Source organism: Falco rusticolus, chromosome 10 (assembly GCF_015220075.1).
Source record: "Falco rusticolus isolate bFalRus1 chromosome 10, bFalRus1.pri, whole genome shotgun sequence".
Classification (NCBI taxonomy): Eukaryota; Metazoa; Chordata; class Aves; order Falconiformes; family Falconidae; genus Falco; species Falco rusticolus.
In genome coordinates this window covers 20,826,300-20,839,980 of record NC_051196.1, presented here as the reverse complement: position 1 = coordinate 20,839,980, position 13,681 = coordinate 20,826,300, and the positions used below count along the sequence as shown (strand labels likewise).

Below are 13,681 nucleotides of genomic sequence, written 5' to 3'. Positions count from 1 at the left end.
TTGATGCATTTGCTACACCTCCATCAAGAAGAGCTGGCTGATGAACTTAGAATGCCCTAACAGAGGGTCTGAGTTGAGACATGAGGAAGAATACTGCTCAGGAACAGTTGCTAGCCTTCCTTGACTAACCAGCGCTAGTGAGTACAGCTGCTCTTGTCTGACTTCAACAGGTTTATTGCAGTTGCAGGAATTTTTAGCCTGGCTTTAACACCCTACAGTAATAATAAATATGTGTTTGTAAATTGCATTAACCCTAGAACATTAGGGAATGTCTGCACGCTGCCACAAAGAACTACAGGCTAATGACCTTTACAAGCTATTGCAAGGCAAGAGCAGCCAGGAAAATGCAAACACCTGCACCAAGGCCCTCGGAGCTTTGAGCTGTAACTCAAAACTTCTACGAGCCCCCAAACTCACCTAGCCCTGCCCCAGAGCCTCCAGCTGCTCCCACAGGCTCTCCAAACCCTGCCCCAAAGCTCGCATCAACCCTGAAACACACCACAGCCTGGCTCTGTGTCCCTAGAGCTCCCAGCAGGCACCCAACAATCCCAAAGCCCTGTCCCAAAGCTCCCACCGGCCCTTGATCCCCCTGCCTCAGGGCTGGCACCTGCAGGTGGCACGGGGGACCCCCAAAGGCCAGGGCCACCCTGTAGGGCCAGCCGGGCAGCCGGGGCGCCGCACAGCTCTCCTCAGCGGGCCCACATGCTACCTCCTGCCCTGCCTCACACCATCCCTCAGTGGCTGTTGGGGAGCGGTTCCACACGGGCCAGCAGAAAGCTCATGCCATGGGATGCAGAAAGCTTCTGCAACGCGACTGATAGCACTGTGCTGCTCCCAGCCCGCAGCTGTGGCCCAGCGCTGCACGTGCCCGGCAGCTGGGTCTGCATGCACATGCATGCACCCACCACCTGCCCTGCGTGTCCCACATGTGCCACAGCACCGGCCCTCCCTGTTGCCCCTCCCGGCCCCAACCCCTCAGCGCAGGTAGCAGCCTCGCGCAAGCATGGCCTGGCAGGGGATGCTCCATTGCCCTCCCTCAAGGCCAAGGCAGTGTGGCGGCCAGCAGGCACAGCTCATCCTGCCTTGCGCAGGATATTTATTGCATGTCTGAACAGTGATTGCCAGTGATAGGGACTGTCTGCAAAAACAGGCTTGGAATTATATACAACTAAACTACATACAACTAAATTATAATCGCTAATAACAGCTAGCATGAGTTAGTTATTTAGCATGCATAAAACAAAGTTCTTACTCAAGAGGTGTCCCTATGGGGGAGAAGACAGGTTCAGCCCATCAACAGATCCCAGAAGTTCCGATGGAGTCCTCCCTAATTTCTCCCTTCATCTGTCCACTTTTTATACTTCATAGTACATTGCGTATTCATTCATCATACACAGGATTAGTTACAAGTTTCTCACTTCTAATACGAATTAGTACGTATCCTCAGATAGCACTGCTGAAGTTCTCTGCTAACTACGCATGCTCCTCAGGCGGGTTTTTGCCCTCCTTTGGGGGGGCTGTTTGAGTTGAAGGTTGTGATCTCCCACTAAGATAATTGCCCACTAAGAATAAGGCAATTATCTTTGTCTTATTTTCAACTAATTTTCTGTTGATGTCAGAGGGTTGCAACACCTTATCCTGTTTCCTCTCATAGCCAGAACTTTCCTCACTTGAAGGTTTCTTTCTGCATAACTTCGATAACGGCATTGTTTTCACTACCTGTTCTTTGTTTCTCATCCTCCCCAAGGCTGACTACCTTGGTGAGAAGTCCCTTCATAACAACTATAGAGAGTAAGTCAGCTTGACCTAGCTTTGTGAACACTGAATCAGAGTTGGGTAACCAGGGAGTTTAGACAATTTCCCCCCACTTTGGACTTACTTCAGTCCAGGACTAGTCCATTTCCATCACATTTAGGTGGAGCTTGAGTGACTTTAGTCATGCATATTGTTGTTACTAACTGGTGTTGTGTGCCCAGTGAGGTGTAGTAGTACCTTGGAAGTAGGCAGCTTTGAGATGGAGGTGTGCGTTAGTATTACAATGAGATTATTTCAGCTGAGGAAAGTAATTTCACCATAATGGTTGGCTCAGCCACAGACATCTCCAGGATTCTTCGTGTGACAACTGGTATGCAGCTTATCAGCTGTGTGGTGCCATCTGGTTCCCTTTCCTGCAGGGAGCACGACAGCCTGGCCGTGGTGTCTCCACTCCGCACCATCCTCCGTCACCACTATCTGCGTGCGCTGAGCTGCCAGGAGGTGTTGCTTAGGGAACTGTGGTGATATAGATTCTGTGCATGCCAACCATCCTGAAGGCCATAGCTGTGTTTTACTCTAAAAAGCTTTCCATAATACTACGCTTCTGTTAAGGTGCAATTTTCTCTAGTTCCCCCCCTCAAGGTGATTTTCCTACACACCTGCAGGCAGCAGGACTAATGTCATCTCCTTTTGCCCACTTGGGCTTGGACTAAAATCCCTTCCCTGACTATTCTTTAGCTTTTACAGCCTTTGAGCCTTCCCTTGGGCCTGGTTGATAGTCCTTTGCCATTTCACCCTGTTCACAGCCAGTGTGAGTCTAGGTACAGACTATCTCAAAGAATTTCAGTTACACGATAAACCTGTTTTTTTGTAAATTAATTGTAACATTTTAATTGCTTTCAAAGAGAATTATGGGAAATCCTGTCCGCATGGTGACCTAGCATAAGCAATGATGGAAAGGTGCATCAGATGTGACCTTCATGTCAGCTCAGTGTGCCTCAGACAGACTGCATTTGACACTCTGTGGCATGCTGCGCAGCTCCAGAAATTAATGCTAGGGAAAAAATGGGCAAAAATAATAGTAAATGTAGAAACATGAGTTAGGAAAAAATGCTATAAATTAGGTGTCTGTGATTGAGGCAGTTGATCTTGCTTGTGGATCTTTGGTGTGTGAATTTGATGCTGAATGGCCCATTTTTCATTTGACTTGACTTGAGTTATTTTAAAAGAGATAGAAGAGAAGCTTATGGAATAGAATAGGTTATTGAGTCTTCCTAAAATGCTCACAATGATTACGTATAAAGCCAAAGTGAAGGATGATGGAATAAGATTCTGTGCTTTATAAGTAAATACAGTACATTTAAACCTGATCTCCGTGCAGGGTCCTAGTTATTTCTGTTTTTAAAATCCAGAAGAAGTTTAGGAAGTCTTAGAGGTTAGTATTGTGGGAAATAAATGGCTCCTCCACAAAAAATTCCATGTAAGCAAGGCTCTTTGAACAATTCTGTTTGAAATCAGTTGTAACTACAACCAGTTAGTGGTTTAATGTTGAAATGTATACTTGCTCTCCTATAAAGCAGTATTTCATTTGCATTTCAGTGCTATGAGTCTTGACAAATTTGAGAAGAGCCCAAGGGAAATTTTTCATCCTGAGATACAAAAGGTAGGAGGTGACTTCTTTTTTTGTTTGGTTGTGTTTTTTTATTATTTTCTGGAAAAATAAGTCATTAAGTATAAATGCTAGTGGTTTGTTTCTTTCAGTAGCAGGATAATAATGATGAGTAGGGTTACAGTTACAAAATAAGCTGTCTTTATCAGTTGAACTGGCTACTTCAAAATGAAACAAATATACAAATATGTTACAGGGTATTTTGTGCTGTCTTCAGTATCGGTGTGCTAAAGATATTGTTTTGTTTACAGGATTTATTGGTTCTTGAAGAGCAAGCGGTAAATGTAAACTTATCACTCCTAGCACTTACTTAGTGACTTACAACAACTAAGATATCAATTGCTTATTGCAGTACAAAAATGTAGTATTTCCGTGCAACATATGAGATCAAAAATCATTTTAAGCACCAGCATAATATATCTTATTAATAGATCACCAACTTAGTATATGATAAAATTCACAATCTATGATCAAAAGTAAATTATTAGGTATCTGCTACTTCAGCGTGTAATGGAGTTGGTATGAAGTGTATATTCCTGTGTGTAGGATGTATACAAAAGATGTATATAAAAGTCCTTAGAGGAAACATTATTTTATGTCTTTTGTTTGATTGTCTGTTTATCCTATAATATTTGGTTCTATTTCTCAGGGACCTGTGAATTTTAAATTTGGAGTCCTTTATGCTAAGGATGGGCAGCTTACAGGTGATTAAATGTTCGGTGATGGTGAGTTTTTCACCTTTTTCTTGGCTGAAGGTTGCATAAAATATTACACTTCACTGTGAGTACAAACATTCACAGTCATGACCCTCTTAGAATTCATCTTAGGTGCCTTGAAGATTTGTATATAAATCAAATGGTTATACTGAATAAACTGTATTGTTTTTTCTAGTGGGCGTTCCCACAATTAAGTGGTGTGGAGCTGAAGGGGACTACAATTTAATGGTGATGGAGCTGTTTGGACCGAGTCTTGAAGATCTCTTCAGTTTTTGTTCAAGGAAATTTAGTCTCAAGACAGTCCTATTACTCGCTGACCAAATGGTAGGAAACTGCTTTGTTGATCTTGATGGTGCAGTATGTTGGAATATTAAAATTTCTTGAGAGATCAGAACCAAATACGTTGTTTCTGTAATTTAGAGGTGAATAGGCCTGTATCATTAAAGAAAAGACTCAAAATTGGTTTTGTTTCTCTTAAATACAAAGTGCCCAATCTAAAGTGACTACAAAGTCTTAATTGATTTAAAAAAAACAGACTTGCACTGTTTGCAAACCATCTGTTGCACTGCTCAAAGACAAAAGAAATTCGCCCAAGAAAGTTTTTGGAAACAAATGTAAAATAGACACGGGGAAAGACCTGGAGAGGTTTACATATTGTCTATCAAATTATGTTCTCTTTAATGCCCTTACATTTTACAATAAAAGGTTTCATTACCTCTTTTATCATTAAGACAATGTTGCTAGTGTTATTATAAGGAAAAAAGTGTATGCCTAGTCTCTCTCGAGTGATTTTTTTTTTTTCTCTTTATCTAGATTAGTTGAATTGAATATATTCATACTAAGAACTTCATCCACCGAGATGTGAAGCCAGACTTCTTAATGGGCCATGGGAAGAAAGGCAATCTTGTCTACGTAATAGACTCTGGATTAGCAAAGAAGCATCGAGACGCTCGAACTCACCAACATATTCCATATCATGAAAATAAAAACTTAACAGGAACTGCCTGTTATGCATCCATCAACACGCATCTTGGAATCGGTGAGCTGGAGAAAGCAATAAATAGAAACTTTAAAAGTGTCAATGCACATAATTTTAGCACAAGTAGATGTTGCTTTAATGAGGCATAGAAGATGGTCCTTATTTATGGCACTTAGTGCAGTGTGCTTGGCCTCTTATCTCTTGATTGGGTGGGATTTGGTCAGATTGTAATTCTCAGGAATTAGCATATTTTTTTAATAGTTGCAAGGGTGATAGGCTTTTTCTTGTACTGGATGAGTTTATCATGGGCATAGTAACTCTCAACTGTCTCTTGTTTTTCAAAGGGTTTTTATGACAGTCTTGTTGCACAGTCTTTTGTTTTTCCAGTGCTCCTAATGAGTCCACTTTTTCATACTGTTGTAGAGCAATCTCACAGAGATGACTTGGAGTCCTTGGGCTAAAATACTGATGTATTTTAACCTGGGCTCCCTCCCCTGGCAGGGACTGAAAGCAGCAACAAAGAGGCAGAAATAGGAACGTATCAGTGAAAAGAAAATGTCTACACCCATGGAGGTTTTGTGTAAAGGATATTCTTGTAAGTTACTTTTCTGCGGCACTAGGCTTACATGTTCACATTTTAGTGGGATTTCTTTTTGCTTTGCACAGAATTTTACCAGTCTTTTTTACTTGTCTCTCTCTCTTTTTTTTTTCTTTTTTTTCTTTTTTTTTTTTCTTTTTTTTTTCTCTAAATTCCCCCAACCCTGCCCATGATCGGGCATGTCTGTAATGAAGATACTGTGCTTTCAAGACTGGGATCTTTCTGTTCATAGACCATTTCTAATTATCCTTTGTCTTAACTATTAGTAAGCAATCATTGAGGTGCCCTCAATTCAAAGGGTAGCTTAGTACATCTGATTTGCACTGTGTTGTGTGTGCATGTGTTGGTGTTGGCTGGATAACTCTCAACAGCAAATAGCATTTTGAGAAACTACCCATTTCTTCATATGGGTGGGTACTGTTTCTTGAATTAATTGGATTGCATAGTCAGATGCACCTATTGCAGTTGTTTCACTTGAGAATTGTCATTCCAGGTTCACGTAGTTTGGCCTGTTGATGGTCAGCATCTGTGAGAGGTGTAAGAAACCCTCCTATATTCTAGCATCGTGCTTCAAACCTTTTCTGTTTCTCAGTTTGGTATTTATGCCACAGTAATAATGAGGTGTTTTTGAGCCCTGCAAAATGGTACTTAAATCAATTTTAAAACTTATTAATGTTAGCTGCCATCAGGCAATATTGTTGATCTTTCATAAAGAGTGCTGTCTCTATTCTGTCCATGCGTTTGGCTTCAGCAGCTAGGTATGACAATGAGAACTATGGTTTTTGTCATGGTTGTGTGAAAACTTACTGCCTTCGCTCTGTTTCAACTGTCCCTCCATAGGTGTTCCTTTACATTCATCAACTGTGTTTTTTCTCTGGGGTTAACAGGCAGGAAAGACTAATGAACTTTTCTTGTGCTCTTTGTTAGAATGTCTTTCTTAACATAAATTACTAATATATAATCTCAGCCAGAAAGACTTGAACTTAAAATCTCGTATTCTGATACTGCTGCTGTCTCTGGTGCACTGAATTCACAACAATATTCATTTTTTTGCTGTGTAACTAATATTTCACGAGCCATGTAAAAACAGGTGTTCAGACTAGTCTGAAAATCTGAAATTGTAACAGGACTTACATGGGAAATTGATAGTGGTCCCCTCGTTTTTGTGTGTTTTGTGAGGTAGCAGACATGAACCTTTATGTGACTTAACAGCAAAGAGATGCTAGTCCATGTCCTGCAAGGAATTGCGCTTAAGTACATTCAAAGGAAAGAAAGGTAAAAAACTCTTTTCTTTGTGCAATTGTAGTTTTAAGCCTGTCCTCCTCCACACACACGCACCCCCCACCCTGCTGGTTAAAGAACTCTAATATTATAGATCCTCTCTGCTGTTGGCAAATGAGATCTTTGATTTCTGTGATAGACAAGAAATTTCCTTTTCAGGGTTGACTTGATAGATGGGCTACAGTGTTGCCTTCTGTAGATTTCTAGTATTAGCTCATTATTTTTTTTGTGATGTTTAGGATGTTTGCTGTTGGGCTTGGGGTTTTTTTGTGATTCAGAATTACAAAAAGCAAATGTGAAACTGAAGGGAAATAACTGGCTTTCTTTTATTACAGCTGAATTTGCCACATACTTGAATTTCGGCTGTTCTTTGCGTTTTGATGACAAACTGGACTATTCCTATCTAAGGCAATTATTCAAAAACCTCTTCCACCGACAAGGGCTCTCCTGTGACTATATGTTTGACTGGAACATTCTGAAATTTGTGAGTAGCTGATGTAGATCTCTAAATATTTTTTTCTGTTTTTTTTTTTAATATTATATTGTCAGTTTTGAGCATCTTAACTGATACTGTAAGACTCTCTTACCTTTTTCCTCCTCTAAGCTCTATTGTCTAGAAAAAAAATCATGAAATGAGGAAAAGCAGGAGATACAGGAGCTGTGAGAAGGATGTTGAGTGATAGCTAATTTGAAGTTACGGGGTTTTAAATGTGTAAGGCTTCTGAGATACTTTCTTCAGGGCAATCACCAGGCCAGGTTGCAAAATTACCGTTTTCTCCCACCTTGATCTTCAGCACAGGTCATATGCAACTGTTGAGGAGGTGTCCAGCTGCCATAACATTATATGTGTACATTAGCATTTTGAAGACTATCCCAGCAGTTGCATGAACAAAATTTATGGCAGTTCCCTAGAAATTTTGTCAAAGTCATGCCCTAGCAAATTTCAATTCATGGGTTGTCCAGTTCTTTATTTTCAGTATTTTTATCCAAATACGTAGTTGCAAGCTCAGTAATCCCCCAAGTTATTCACTAGCATTGACCCGTAGGGTGCAAGCAGAGCAGCTGAAGATGCTGAACGTGAAAGGTGAGAATGCGAGGAAAGACTGAGACATACACGAAATCCAGCTGTGTGTGGATTACCCTCCACTGCTTCTGGCAGGCTGAGAGGAACACAAGATGTAGCTCCTCCTACTCCTCTTACCCCAGCTTCACATACTGGTAAGCAAGCAGATACCTGGATAGATGCACCTTGTAGACTACTCTAATTTTGCAGTTTGTTCCTGGTCATTGGAAATTCAAAATTAGAATTAGAATACCTGAGTGGTATTTGTCTCTGGTAAGGGTTTGGGGGTTTTGTTTGTTTTTTTCTCCCCTTTGCTTTTCAGTAGTTTGAAGGTAATTGGATATACTCATTACCTGCCGATTGCTACTTAGATTTCTGTGAATGTAAAACAAAGGCCTTGATTTCGCTTGTTTGACTCTGTGGAAGTTTTAATATGCAAACATTGAGAATACAATTTTTCCAGTGACCACGTTATAATCCCATTTCTCATTATGAGAATGTAATGTGTTTTTTCTCACAGCCAACACCTCTCCTTGGCCAGTATCTGGTAGGGAACGAGAAAGGAAATTAAGTATGAGATTGCATCGTGGTGCCCCAGTCAATATCTCATCATCTGACTTAACAGGTCGACAAGATACCTCTAGCATGTCAACTCTGCAGGTAAAAAAGATTTCTGTGTAATGGAAAATGAGGGTAATTTGATAAAGTTAATCTGCCGAAAGAACATACCAGCTAATTGATTTGATTTTGTACTGATTTTGCAGATGATGTTGACTTGTATAAATACTTGACGTTTTAACTGAATGTTTGTGATGTGGCTGTAGACTACTGTAAAGAAAAAAATAATTCACTTTGGCAGCAATAAGCATAAAAGGCTCAAAGTAATACAGAGTCATTGGTGTATGAGATGATGCAAAATCCTAGAGATACAGCATTTTAACCTACAGTTACGGTGTGTTTAGCTCCTCTGCTCATTGGATTTCTTGTATATGTTATCAATGAGGAAGCAAGAGTAAGTTAGAGGCAGTTGTGAGTCATGTTTCCAAATCAACAGAGCAGAGAATGTGGGTGCAGAATAGACAAGAAATAGTTGGTGAAGAACTGAAAACTGTAAAAGTGAAGAAATGCTGTAGTGCAGTACTGTAATTCAGAGCAGATAAGAAGCCACATACGTGGATGATGGATAGGCCACAGAAGGCTAATGTGAAGAGGATGGCAGTAGGACGAATGATGGTGTGATTCACAGCCATAGTCAGCACTGAAATTAGGCTCATTGATTACAGCGACTTAACAAAGAAATTTTAGGAATGTTTCTTTTTAAGACTGACAAACAATGTTTAAATACATTTTTAACTCTTTAAGCTATAGCTAAAACACCCATTTTTCAGGGTATTCATACAGACTAGTCTTAAGTAGTGTGTGGCCTGGCTCTGTACAGCTTGCCTTCAGCCTTACCTGCAGAATGGGGAGTCATCTGTACTGTAGGTATCAACATTACTGGGAGAGCAGTCTGTTCTGAGGACTGGTGCAGTCACCTAGGGGTTTTTCCATCACACTTCAATGCTGTGCTGGAGTTAACTGCATAATTTTTGCTGTGGACTCATTTTATTTCTCATTGATGGAGGATATTGACAAAAATTAAATCGGTTCCTTTTGGCTGCTTCATTTAATTGGCAGAATTAATTATTTGGGATAGTATGTGTTCTTACACATGACGTCTGACTGCTAGAGGGAGAGCACTTTTAGATGGAAGCCAGGTGGGTATCTGTAATGAAGGCTGAGGGTGAAATAGAGAAACAATTCTGCTGTAACAAAAGTTAAGTGGGATTTTTTGGGTTGGTTTTCAGCTGAATGAATTGTTTCACCATATAGTTGCATAAATGTTTGTCCTTCCACAATGGATGAACAGTTCAGGCGCAGAAATGACTGCACAGGAGTAGGGGGCAGGTGAGGTTTTCTGTCTTGGCTTTGGTGGCAGTTTTTGCCAGTTTAAATTGTTCACTGAAGTACAATTCTTGCCACCAGAAATTCTCACGTTGAAATATTTTATGGCTGAAGTTTGTAAATGGTATGAAAACAAAGAGAGTAGAACTTCTCATAGTTACGGATCTTGTAAATATGCATAAACACCTGATAGAAGGATGTAAAGAAGGTGCAGCCAGACTCTTCTCAGTGATATCCAATGAATGGATAATGGACAGCGGGCAGAAATTGAAATACAAGAAATTCCATTTAGAGATAAGAAAAAACTTTTTTTACTATGAGGGTGGGCAAGGACTGGAATAGTTTGCCCTAAGAGGTTGTGGACTCTCCCTCTTCTGAGTTACTCAGAACCCAATTAGACATTGTCCTGAGTGGCCTGCTCTAGTTGACTGTGCTTTGAGTGGTGGGATTGGACTAAATGATCTCCAGGAGCTCCTCCTGACCTCGGCTGTTCTGTGAGGCTGTGACACAGAGTTCCCCCCTGAACGTTTACTCAGTTGTAGAGATGGTTTCCTAGTAAAATCTGTATGCCCAGGATTTGTCTCTGGCATTCTGAGGAAATCACAGATACTTTGTATTTGTTGCCAGTCAGATAAATAATTAATGGTAGTAACAGAAATAAGTGCAGTGGTGTTAAACTTGGCTATGTTAGGAGAGAGTACGTGGGGTTTTTTGCTGTATTACTGACTCGGTGCTCAGTGTGCACATACACTTTTCTAAACGTTGTAAAGTATGAGTAATCCAGGTAGGTTTACAGATACGTTTTGGTTCTGCCTAACTTGTAAAACAGGAATACTCTGAGATTCTGTAGGACTGTGGGGTTTTTTAAGGAGTCTTTGAATATTCAGATGTATAATTTGTGGTACAGGCCAACAGTACAGTCTGGCTTAATGGTATATTTCCATACCTGCCCTTTTTAACACTGTGCTGCAAGTATGAGATCAGATCACTCTGTTGACTTCTTTACCAGCCCAACAGCAGCCTAGTCGGGATCTTCTCTGAGTTTATTAATCATTCATCATCTGTTGTCTTCGTTTAGTTCTCATCAAGGCAGCGAATCACTGCTGGTCTCCCCTCATGGTGACTGAATAACAGTGTGCGACTGTAGTACAATTTAAACAGCTTCCCATGGGCCTCGGATTTGGAAGGCAAGAGGAATTTACTTAGACTTTACCTTATAACACTTGCCCTTGAGCTTGTTAGAGAAAATTTGCTTTTCATTTTCCCAGTTCTTGCTTACTCCATAGCAGGCGAGATGGCTCAAATTGTTGCAAGTTTTCATAGCTTGTGCTCTTATTATCTTCATAATGTTAAAGTAATTCTTCCATAATCAAAATGCATCCTTAGATGTTAACCAGGTTACCATTTAAAGTCATGGTTTTCCCACTATCTTTATACCTTGTTCTTAGTCAGGAAAACCTCAGATATCCAGGTCACACGGCAAGGTTATTAAGGAGAATTTTGATTGGCTAAGTGTAAGACTATAGAAAATCATTCATACCACTTCTTACCAGGAGAACAGTAAAGAATAGCAGCTGTTTGTCCATACCCGTTCCAAGTGTGTTAGTTTCCTTTGTAAGTCTTAAGTAAAGGTTATTAAACCTTCATTTGCTAAGGCACAAATTGATCATCTGTTATTTCTCTGCTCTCCCACTGATTAACTGGACTGGGTTTTAAACCAGCCTTGGATGAGGGCTACGCTAGGGACAAGGCCTGGTTCTGCCACTTAGCTGCTTCAGCACTTTAAATTTCTTAGTTAAAAATACATTTTCTTTAACATTAACCTTAAATTTAGTAAAGCATACCTAAATATTATGTAGTAGTATGTGGAAGCTTTTCCTGATCATAGTTACATTAAAATAGTTAATAGCTTAATTTCTATGGTAGGTTGCATTCTGTGCTGGGATGTCATCTCATTAATTTCCATTGGATGGCGATAGAGGATTGAATTTTTTATTTTTTTATTATTATTCTTATTTACTGTTTCCTTCCTTTTAACATGGGCCGAGTTTTCCAGCGTCATGTTTCATATCTGCATGCAAGTCGAGGACCATGTTAACAGCGTGAAACTTTGCATGTGGGGTTTTATGTACCACAGTTTTTTTATAGTATCTGTGTGCAGTACCTCTGGGTGCTCTCTGAGACAACTCGACCGGCAGCTACCGATTACATTCAGAAAGCTGTTACTAGTTGCTGTATCTTGAAAGACTCCATGTGTTGTACAGGTGTTCTTCTTCAAATGGCAGGAATCATGGCTTTGACAAAGCATAGGAATTATTAAGCTGCATTCTTCCTGACATTATCTTTTAATGTAATCACAGGATCAAAACCCATACTGGTTGAATTCTTAAGTGTACTTTCAACTTGTTTGAATGTTGTAAGCTGTAGAAAGTAAGTCTCATACAGTGGTTTAAGAATGGGTATATTTTCCTAAAAGTTTTTATTTGCTTGATCATAACTACCATAAAGTATTTGATTAAAGAAGCAAGGTTAATAATTGATCTTCACACATATTTCATACTTTCTAATTAAAATCTCTTTTTTCTGTGTCTGATGTCTTTAATACTCACTTCTGTCCACCTAGTATACTTCCCAATCTCAACAAAGAGGATCCTGATAACATTTTGTCCCCTCAGCAGTGTCTGACTTATTACCTGCCCCAGCCTTAGTTATCGAAGAAGCCACCTTTTCAAGGCTTGTAAGAGGGTAGTGCAGTGGTGCCTAGACAGAGAGCCTTAGAGGGCTTTTGTTATCCAGCAGACTTGTTCCTGTCCTTCAGGATTTGTAAGTGAAACAGCCTGGTTTTAAGGGGCCTCTTCTAATAAGAACCCATGTTTTTGAAAATTTTAGACATGCAGTTCCTTGGCTGACTTATTCTGAACTCCAAAGCTTGCAGGCCTTTGGTATTTGTTTTGGTTCTTGGAAAAACAAAGGTCCTGTTTGAGTTTTCGGGAGGCATGTCTTGCCCTTTGGTGGGTTTCAGCTGTCACCAGCTCTCATCTCCTCTTTTACGAGTCCCTCTGCAGCCTTCTGCACTTAAGAACATAAAACTCCATGAGTTTGTGGCCCAGCTGTACTGTGGCTGCGCATTCAACACACAGGTGGCACAGACACTGGCAGAATTGTAAAGTCGTGAGAAAGACAGAAATTCCTTGGAGATTTCTAGTAAGCCAGTGGTTAATGTGTGTGCATTGTCAGCATCGTTTTCCTGGAGGACTGAGTGTCAGTTTTCCGCTTGGGAGATTCCCACTCTGATCTAGTTCCACAGCAATGTATAACTGTGTTCCCTGCCTATCTTGGGACAGGATTACGCGTTACGTGCTGTTGTCTGCTATTTACAATGTCATTTGTGTAACAGGTCCTGTATCAGTTGCAATTTTAAAGAAAGTTTTAACAAAGCCTTTGTGCAAGTAACATCTGATCAGCACTCCAGAAAGGCTTTCAGGTGGCTGGTTCTTTCTGTGGAGGGTGTTCTTCAGATGACAAATGCTACTCTGCTTCTTGATCTTACTTTGCAGCTCAACAGGCTCTATGCATTCTTTCAGGTGAGCTTCGGGTGCAGGATGTGCAGATTCTGACACAAAATCATTTCATTCATGTGTAGAACAGTTTCTGTGCGTCGAGCAGAAGTACAAGA

At 40.4% G+C, this 13,681-nt stretch overlaps 1 pseudogene; it reads left to right on the top strand.

Moving 5' to 3' along the window:
• The first annotated feature begins 313 nt into the window (after nucleotides 1-313).
• LOC119154800 lies at nucleotides 314-12,545 on the top strand (annotated as a pseudogene).
• The last annotated feature ends 1,136 nt before the right edge of the window (nucleotides 12,546-13,681 follow it).